Genomic DNA, 8,357 nt, shown 5'->3' on the forward strand with positions numbered 1-8,357 from the left:
AGACCCTCTATTAGGCATCCATACCTCTAAAAATATATTCCACTAGACTTCATAATTAGTCTGAATAGGAGTGAAATAAATCCTGATGAATCTTCCAATCCATCACTAGCCACGGGTCCCCTGTTGCAGAGGGAAGGCTATATTTTTTTCTAGTCAGCTTGCAGATAGCGGCTTGTTGCCAATTCTAATCTATAAAGTGTGAGTAGAGCCATGTGAGTAACTTCAGACCAAGCCACAGAAGATCTTATTCTCCCGATGGGCCTTTGCCTACAGAATTATTAAGAATTTAGATTGTGATGGTGAATCCAAGACTGCCACAGGCTAGAGCACCATGTCTCTCAGTAGGTATGTAGCTGGCTTAGTAAAGCAGAAACTGCACTATGATTAAGTTGCCAAGGTTTGAGATGGCTTATTATCACCATATAACTTTTTATACCTTAACTTATATTGAAGATTTAGTGATATTATATCATATATCACACATATATATTCAGTAGTACTTAAGTTATCTATCTATCTATCTATCTATCTATCTATCAATTTATATAAGATATTAATTTTGTTATTTTGTTATCCTGTGATATTTCTGCTACTCTTGAGTTAAAATTATCATTCAGAATTAATTGGGTAGTGTTCTTCCTGTTTCTATTTTGTGGAATAGTTTGAAAAGTATTGGTATTAGGTCTTCTTTGACGGTCTGGCAGAATTCTGCACTAAAACCATCTGGTCTTGGGCTTTTTTGGTTGGGAAACTTTTAATGAGTGCTTCTATTTCTGTAGGGGTTATGGGACTGCTTAGGTGGTTTATCTGATCCTTTGGCACCTGGTATCTGACTATAATGACTTGTTGTCCATTTCATCCAGATTTTCCAGTTTTGTTGAGTACAGGATTTTGTAGTAGGTTCTGATGATTTTTTGAATTTTCTCAGTTTCTCTTGTTATGTCTCCCTTTTCATTTGTGATTTTGTCAGTTTGCATACTGTCTCTGTGCCCTCTGGTTAGTCTGGCTAAGGGTTTATCTATCATGTTGATTTTCTCTAAGAACCAGCTCCTGGTTTTGTTGATTCTTTGTATTTTTTTTTTTTTTTTTTTTTTTTTGTTTGTACTTGGTTGATTTCATCCCTCAGTTTGATTATTTTCTGCCTTCTACTACTATTGGGTGTATTTGCTTCTTTTTGTTCTAAAGCTTTCAGGTGTGTCGTCAAGTTGCTAGTGTATGCTCTCTCTAATTTCTTTTTGGAGGCACTCAGAGCTATGAGTTTTCCTCTTAGCACTGTTTTCACTGTGCCCCATCAGTTTGAGTATGTTGTGCCTTCATTTTCATTAAATTCTGTAATTCTTTAAGGGATTTTTGAGTTTCCTCTTTAAGGGTTTCTACTTGTTTACCTCCGTTCTCCTGTATTTCTTTAAGGAAGTTATTTATGTCCTTTTTAAAGTCTTTATCATTATCATCATGAGATGTTATTTTAAATTCAAATCTTGCTTTTCTGGTGTGTTAGGGTATCCAGGGCTTGCTGTGGTGGGAGAGCTGGGCCCTGATGATGCCAAGTAGCCTTCGTTTCTATTGCTTAGGTTCTTGTGCTCCGTTCAACATCTGGTTATCTTAAGTATTAATTGGCAAAGATTTGTTAGTGAAGATGTGTTTGCCTTTATTGATTCATTCCGATTAGTTTTATCTTTTTAAGAGGAATGCTAATATTTCATTTATAATACCTATTATCACTCCTATTTTTCCCCTACCCAAGATGACTTCCTGTTTCTTTTCTTAACAAAAGAAAATTTTGTTCCAAACTAAACATGCTAAAAAATGTAACCTAAATTAAAACAGAAATACAACTGAGTTCAGAAATAAGTGAATACTTGGTCTTTTGTCAAAGAATTCTAGAAACTTCTGCAAAGCAAGTGATATAAGTTGAGAAGAATTTTTAGAGGGAAGCAGGCAGTATTTTGTAGTCATTGTTAAAAGTCAGTTAAAATAAGCCAGTATTCTCCCTCTTTACTGGAGCCATTATTATGTCTATGTTATCATGTGTCCTCCCCAGATGGTAAGCAAATCATGAAATATGTGATTTATAGTTCTTGTAAGACCTGTGTGGCTGGTCTCACTTTGCAAAGATGTTTGCACCAGTGTGTATCATATATGACAATATTTTCTTCAAATATGATAGTGATAGTGTTATTTTGAAAAGTGGTTTCTATGTTTCCAAATATTGAACCTGAACCAGTCTTTATAGCAACACCTGTAGCAGAGGAACATGATATAAATCATGTGGTATGACATTAAGAGTGGGTTTTTAAGAGGACAAATGTCATCTTTCTCTCTTGAGACCCATGACAAAGGAAGTCAGATTCAAGTAGTACTTTCTCAAGTCCAGTAAGCACCAGACATGTGAATGATGTAGATCCAAGCCCTTAAGTACAACTAACCAGTTTCAAGGTCTGACCAAGCCCTGATAAAACTGCCATTTCATGAGGAAATTAAACATTATTTCAGATAAAATATTTTAACTGACACTTTATTATATACAATTAATTTTATATGCTATTTAATTCATTATTTTAAGGTGTACAAATTGATCGTTTCTGCTAAAGTCAGAAATGTGAACAATCATGGTTGTCACCTAATTCTAGAATATCTATTTTCTGGAAAAAGAACCTATTTTCATTAAGAGACAATCCTCGTTATTTCCTCACCCAATTCCAATGCAACTCTTAGTCTATTTTGCTATTCTGTGTATTTTTCCATTGTAGAAATCTTGTGTAAATAGAGTCATGCAACAGATGACCTTAAGTGTGAATACACACACACACACACATACACACACACACACACACATATGTATATACATATATATGTACATATATATATATATATAATATATACATATGTAGTCATTTGTATGGGTAAAGAGTCATATAGATCTACCACATTTTATACAATTATCAGTTGATAAACATTTAGGTAATTATATAATAATAGGTAATGTTTTACTTATTATTACTTTTTTTGATAAAAGTGCTTTAAAGGAGGAAGAATTACTTTGGCTCATAGCTCACAGAATACATTGGGTTATGACTGGGGGTGGGTCATGGTAGAGGGTCCAGTTTGTGTGTGCTGTAACTGCTTAGTAAATGCTATTGACCAGGTAGACAGCTCCTTGTTTGAAGGGCAATTCCAGTGAGCCATTTTCTACAGCAAGGCCCACCTTCTACAGGTTACACAACCTTTGCAATAGCAGAACCATGTAGAGACCATGTGTGAAGTTAAGGGGCATATTTCACATGGAAGCCACCACCAGCTTCCATGAACAATACTAACATAAACATCCATAGATTTTTGTATGAACATATGTTTTCAATTCTTTAGGGAATATACATGGGAGTCTAATTGTTGGGTAAAATCCAAACAATTTTCTAGACTAATTATATCATTTCTTACCAACAATGTACAATGGTAACAATTTCTCCATATCCTAGTCAATACCTGTCATTGTCATAAACAAGTATACATTTTTGATGACAAACACTCCAACCATGGAGTGTCACTAAGTTTAAATTTGGGGATTCCTTATCACACAGCCATACTACCTATCACAGATAGTTAGGTTGAGAAAAACTACACTGGGAACCAGGAAGTATGAGGCCAGGTCTGTATCTTCCTGTTTGGTGAATTATTTGCCTTTTGCATTTTTATAGATACAGATGTTATTTTTCCCATTCTCATTATGTTTCTATATAGTTCTTTTTCTTCTTCAGATCATACAGATCAAGATTTAGGAAGTGGTTCTCAACCTGTTGGCTTAGAACCCAAAGGGGCTCAAATGACCTTTCACCCTTTCTCCCATATCAGATATTCACGTTTGGGATCACTACAGGAGCTGCATTAAAGTGTCGTAACCTTAGGAAGACTGAGGACCACTAATTTTCAGAAACTTCACAGTGGAAAATTGTATGCGTTGAGACTTAGGTAAGCTTTGCAATGGACACAGATATTGGAAAGAGGAGCCTGGATTAACTTTGTGTTATCATAGGTAGATTGTTGTTCTATCATCAATGACAAGTTACCTGCACCTTTGATATCAGGGATGATTAAGGTGATAATAAATCTATCCCATCTTAAACTAAAACAATGAGAGTTTTCATGTGATTATTTAAATGATAAGTAGCTATATTGATAGAACAGAATATATTAATTATGGAAAACTAAGCTCAGGTTCTATACACTATTAATTTTGATCATACAGAATTACTTTGTTCTCCATTGCAAATACACATGGGACTAAGTAGAGAGCAGTTGGCCTCCCTGTAACTATGTGATATGAATAATTTGAAGTTATATTACATAAAATCATTTAATGTTTCACTGACTTTTAGAAGGAAATCAATTTTATTCAAGTCAGGCCTTCAAACATGGTGTAAATAGCAGTACATTTCTTTACTTGTTCACTAATTAAGAGAAAAAAAAAGGAAAATAGATCTCAAAACATGAATCTAGATTTTACGTGTTCTCTTGATCATTGCCTAGTCTTTAACTTGACAAACAGCAATTGGACTGAATACACTTGCATATATCACATAATTGTATTTTTTAAAACTATATCACACTAAAAGTTACATTTTCCTCATTTGGATGTGTAAAATGGATATAAACTGATAGCCTAGTTTACTGGGGACACGTTTTGAAAAATATTTCAGTAATGTAAAGAATTTTGATATGGGTTTCAGAAAAAGGGGTTTCTGTTTTAAAGATAATTATTTTATAAGTTGTTATTAAATAATAGTTATTCTAACCTAACTAAATGAAATATTTGCCTATGCTATATTAGGTTTTGGTAGAAGTATTTGGTTGTATATCTAGATTTTTTCTTTTTGTTTATTGGATATTTTATTTATTTACAATACAGATGTCATCCCCTTTCACCATTTCCCCTGCCTAGAACCTCCTATCCCCTCCCCCTCCCCCTTTATGCTTTTATAACATTTTAATTACATGCATATATTAAGGTCAGTTCTAGGTTGAGGGTCTAGCAATACAATAGATGCAAACAGTCAAGGAATAAGGACAATAAACACAAATAGAAAAAAAAAGCAAGGCATTAAATCCAATTACATGAACACTCCTGTGATAACTGTTTCTAAGGGCTTATCAGGATGACCAAAGTATCTGAGCCTACTTCCCTGTCCCAGTACAACTTTATTTTCATAGAACAAAGGAATAATTTCAGGTAGGAATGTAAATATTAAGTTAGATTTTTTTTTAATTTAACAGGGTATGATGGCTCAAATGACAAATCTGTCCTGCCACAGTGGTCCAGAGTGTGTCTCCATGCTTTTCTGGATTGTTATCATCTGGTTCATACTGCAATAGAGTTATCACTCTGGAAACATAATTAAAATGAATCTTTTCTTCTTGATGTTGCTTTTGGTCCTGCTGTTTTATCACAGCAACAAGAAAGTAACTGATATGGTGGGTAATTATTTACTTGTTAACAATTATGATTGATAAAACAATAGTTATGGATGATGTTAGAATGATTAAGAAAACTGAGACAATCCTGGAAACACAAACTATGCTGGTTGCATTGATAATAAAAGTTGGAGTCAGATGACAAGTTTCTTTTAAATACACATTCAAGAGGACAGGTTTTTTTTTCCTTGTAGTTAATCACAGGCCTAGGTGGGCCAATTTGAATGGAATCTCAAATGTAGACCCATACTTAGTTTATATGTGTGTAGAAAAACAGGGAAAGGTCAAATTCTCTTTCCAGTTAACTTTATTTACCATAGGGTGTGTAACTGGTTGAATTAAACTCTGCATTAGGGAGGTACTTGCAGCCACAGTGTTTTTACCCCTGTTGTCTGAGGTTGCTCTTGCAATAGTGTATCATAGTATACATGAGGTTATAAAAGAAGGCAGACTAACCATTAAAGACTGTATCCTCTTTCAACTTTGGAAAGATCCAAAATAGAATACACCTGCAAGTGTAACTGAATTCCATTAAGCAATCACCTGCCAATACTTGAATTTTGAGATGATGATATTAAATATCTTGTTAATTTAACTGTGCTTCTAATGCCAAGTTTTGAAATTCTATTGAAATAATGTTGAAATAACTCAAACTAACATCAGAGACACATTGAAACTTAAATGTAAAACAGCCCACAAATCAATGTAGCCTGTTTATGTCGCCCCAGAGATTTGTATAAAGAACAACAAACATAACCTTTTCAGCTGTTTCTCAAAAGGGAAAAAAGAAATAAAACATTTGATTATAATTGTTTTAATGAGCTGTGATTCAAAATGATGCAGTTGTAATGGTTTGGGTAAAAAAATTCTGTTAATGAGCTTTTATTTCTTTCAAAACCTACAAGTTATAAAATTCTCCAAGGATAAAATTTAGTGGCAAAGCAGTGTTTACCATCTGAAAATTAAATTCTCTAATATTTATCGGCCTTATTTTCAACAAACATACTTACAAATTATTGACATCACAATAAAAAGAGATGTATTAATAGAAAAGCAAACTTACACAATAAACGTTGAATATGCTGTTACTAATTTTTATATTAAATTTGCTTATAAATTAAATTTCTTTGCCTGACTTTTTGTGGGTATCTTGGGTTTTCCTACCATTTATATTTCTTATTGCAATTACAACTAATAGACTATTCAAAATGTTATCTTGTGTGAAACTTTACAGTAAGGCATATCCACATGTAAATATGATATTATAAACTGATACTGATTTTGGATATCATTCATCATTTCCATACGAATGCATGATTCCAAGTTGAATATTTTAAAGCTATATGGTATGTAGAATTCGAATCCAATATTTTTTTTACAAATTACAAAATGATTAAATTTAGACAAATGTATCTGCTTAATAGAATTCTAAGTAATTGTCAATAAGACCCAGAAAAGAAAGGAAAACATGAAGTTTAATGAGAATGTTCTCATTAGGAGAAGTCCCAGAGCTCCGGCAGTTTGGCAAGGACTGCTACTGAGGGCCATTGATTTTCTAAGAAGTCACTTGTAGCAGTGCCACTGCCAACTAAAGTTCATTCTCATCAGGACAAAAAGGAGCTGCGAACCTTGAACTTCTACATAATCGATTCTACCTCACCTCTAAGTCAGATGGCTAATGGCAATATCTGTTTGTAATATTGTACACAGTGAATATTATATACATTTAAAAAAATGTCAGCTTTATATCACTGAACAAACCCAATCATTAGGAAGAACAGGAATCCAAAGCCTTAAAAAAATCTGTCCAAGGCACCTGTCTCCTTCCACCTCACGTTCCAGTGTAAACACCTTGTATATGATCAAGAAGTGGCTACATATAAGAATCCATTTGATTTATTACTCTCTATAGTATATGTGCCATGATTTACAAAATATGAGAAAACTGCCTGATTATTTCTAAAAGGTGCTATAAGAACAGTGTTAATAATAACAGTAATAACATTAGCTGGCAATAGTTACTGGCTATTTACATTTCACTGTGTTCTTCAAAAATACTTATTATTTAACTTTACCTTCAGTATAGTTTTAGTAAACACTGTGCTTGCTTTCACTTTATCAGCAAAGAGACAGTGGCATTAAGTACTATGCCTATTGTCAACAATAAGTGTCAGGTTAGAATGAGAAACATGAGAACAGATTAATTTGGGATGTACTGAGAAATAGAGGTCCTCTTACATTTAATTTTTCAAATAGAAGTAAAATGTTGGTCTAATGTATGTTCCTAACTGTCTATTGTATACTAATTCATAAATTTAGAATTCTATCTGTTACTTTACATGTTGCTGGGACAACATATCTGGCAAAACAACCTAAAGAAGAGTTTATTTTGGCTCAAAGTTCAAGGATTCAGTGGTTAAAAATTCATGGTGGCAAATACTTGAGAGATGCTGAGAGATGAATCCTTTTGGTGAGTTCATTTCTTCTTCTCCTTCCTCTTCTTCTTCTTCTTCTTCTTCTTCTTCTTCTTCTTCTTCTTCTTCTTCTTCTTCTTCTTCTTCTTCTTCTTCTTCTTCTTTAGAAAAATGTTTTTTTCTTTGAATATAAAGGATTTGCATTTAGTTATGACTTTATTTACATAACTCTATGAGAAATTTCCAAAGAAAAAGATTAGTTGTACACCTAAGAGACTGATATACTTTATTAATATGACCTCATAAAAACACACATATAAACATAATTATATAATTAATGATTATAATATAGCTAGTTATATTAGAAAATATCTGAATGAAGGTATATACTACAATTTACAATTTTCAGAGCAATTTTCTCTTACAACTGTTAAAATCAATGTTATAATCATTACATTCCAGATGTCTAGCTGAAAT

Source organism: Arvicanthis niloticus, chromosome 29 (genome assembly GCF_011762505.2).
Source record: "Arvicanthis niloticus isolate mArvNil1 chromosome 29, mArvNil1.pat.X, whole genome shotgun sequence".
In the NCBI taxonomy this organism is placed as follows: Eukaryota; Metazoa; Chordata; class Mammalia; order Rodentia; family Muridae; genus Arvicanthis; species Arvicanthis niloticus.